Genomic DNA, 2,594 nt, shown 5'->3' with positions numbered 1-2,594 from the left:
CGGGAGCGGGAGCGGCGCGGTCTGCCCGCGGTCCCGCACGCCGCGGCGGAGCCGTGTGTGCAGTGGTGCTCGGCGGAGAGAGGCAGCGGGAGGTTGTCTCTGGTGGGAGGAGCAGGCTGGAAAACCCAAGCGCTCTCGCTCGCCCGCTCCAAACCGCTTGGGAGAGAAAAATCCCTGTAACTGCCTAGAGGAGGAACATCTGATCAGGTTGCTTTTCAGGATGTTTGTGGAGGCTTGCTGGCTCGGGGGAGAGGGTGAGCCGGTCCCAAGCGCCTAAATTAACGTGAACGTAATTAAGGAGAAGACACCGCAGGAGGGACGGTGGCTTATGTATAAGGAAGGGGCCCAAACTCCCACAGAGTTTAAAGACGCAAGTGTACCGTCTGTCTGCACAAACACGCGTACCCGGGCATGCTTTTTGCCTCCCTTCCACCCCCTTTTTTTTTTTAAAGAAGTACAGATGATAGGGAGAGACTGTCCGCGACAAAACCGACAGCACTAAATTACTTAAAATGCGATGATTGTATATTCACGCACGTAGGCATGTACGGCCGTGTGCATAGAGCCCCAGGTCACCTTTTCCAGCTGGCAGCGGGGAGAGTTAATGGAGAAGCATTAGAAATCCGAGGGGGGGGTTATCATACGAGAGTCATAAAACCAGCAGCCTTTACTTGGACTGGACCCATCAACCTGTGCACACGGGTGGTTTATGCCATTACATTATCCCGCTCCCTCGCCTTCCCCTCTCCTCCTGCTCTCTGGTACATGCCTTTGTGGAATACTGTCGTGGGATGGATTGTCAACTTTTTAAAGCAGTGACTTTTTTTTTTTTTTTTAACTCGGTGGGTCTACCATCTACAGTAATGGAGCCCCAGTCCTGATTAGTCCGGGTAGATGTCTACTGCAACAGTAAATAATAACCTCGGATAACAAATGTAGGCTACTGCTTCCCAAATTTTACTTGGAAAGCAAGGGGAAGGCAGGATGGAAGAGTTTATCTGAGTCACTGAATTCAGCCCGAGGTAATTTCAGACACCATATATATATACACAGTAAGTTTACACTGACATTAAGATTCATTCCTTAGGCAAAGGAGGAAGAAGAGGGGCAGGGGATAAAGGAGGTCAGCGCTGGCTTTTTGATAGATTGTTCATCTGATGTTTTCAGAGGAGCAACATCTAGTAGTATCCAGCACCAGATCCTGCATATGTTCTGGAAACTAATATTGAGCACTTCTTTTAGCTCTTTACATTTAAGATCCTTGCGTGAACGGCAGGTAACTAGTCAGAAAAGCTGCATGGGAAACATGTTGAGTGATTTAGAGTGTCTGTATGCATGCATGTGCACCTCTTAATAACAGGGAAACTGAGGCATGACATTGAAATGAATCACAGAGGCATTGAAGCAGTGGTGGAACCAGCATTAAACTCCTAGCTCAGTCCTAACACATGTTTGGGAATGGCTCAAGCTCTGGGAGGATGGGGGCGGGGGGGGGGGGGAAGCTGTGAAGCCACATCCACCTTAGGTATCATGAGAGCACTTGCTAAACTCACTGCTGCTGATGGGGGTGCTCAACTGCCACCCCTGTAGCTGCCTTTCCATTGCTCCCCACTAATGAAAGCACCAATACCTAAGCAGTTGCATTTTGGATGCCCAGTTAAGATCAAACTCTCTACCATCTTTTGTACTTCCTGAGGAGCAGCTCTAACCTGCTCTTAACCAGGCAGGTATTTGCCTAAATTTCTCTCTTGCTGAGGGTGTGGTTTCTAGATCAATTTAAGCTGTTCTAAAGCCAGGCTCCTCCTGAGAAAGATGGTTTTTTTCTCATCCCACCCCAGCCTGGATCCTCAGATGTGCAACCCCACCCCTCTCCAATGCTGGTACTAACACTTACATCCACACACAGGTCAGATTCTGGTTTGAAAAGTAATCTCTTTTTAACCATTTATATATTTGTTTTTGCTGAATTAATTTTCTGCTGGATCAGCTCCTTGTTCGGACTGACTACATATTGTGCTGGAATTAGGGAGGCCACAGGAATGTGCAGCTGGGGGGCAAGGAGAGGGTGTCTGGGCTGGGCTGCCTTAGGTTGGCTTAAACTGGTGGTGGAAGGGCAGACAGATGATTCAGTATCCCTCTGCTCTCCCTTTTAGCTGCAGATAACTTGATTTCACTTTCTTTTTTGTTCCTTGTAGGCAGTTTGTTTTTCCCGAGTTTTGAGTGTTGGCCTTTCATCAAGCAGCAGCAGGGCAAGGAGACTTGCCTGTGTCGTGGACAACGAGATTGAAAAATCTGTAAGGGTGGAACAGTGGACTGGAGAGCAGGTGTCTCTGCTGCCTGAATTACTTCCACCTGAATTGCTTGTACCTCATGTTTAAAAACTGACTAAATTTCAGGTCAGTGTTGTGCTTTGGAATGACATTACTCTTTGAGAGAAAGAAAGAAAAAAAAAGATAGTGTGGGAGGTTTGGATCCTGACTCGTTGACACCTCAGGTAACTACTATGGAAGCTGTATGTGTCACTGAAGAAACAGCAGAGGAAGAAAAGTAAACCTTGAAACCTCTTGATTTGACAAATCTCTTGAAAAAGTTGT

The sequence above is a fragment of the Haliaeetus leucocephalus genome, unplaced genomic scaffold (genome assembly GCF_000737465.1).
Source record: "Haliaeetus leucocephalus isolate CR32 unplaced genomic scaffold, Haliaeetus_leucocephalus-4.0 Scaffold273, whole genome shotgun sequence".
Lineage (NCBI taxonomy): Eukaryota > Metazoa > Chordata > Aves > Accipitriformes > Accipitridae > Haliaeetus > Haliaeetus leucocephalus.
Note: the sequence above shows the minus strand (reverse complement) of the source record.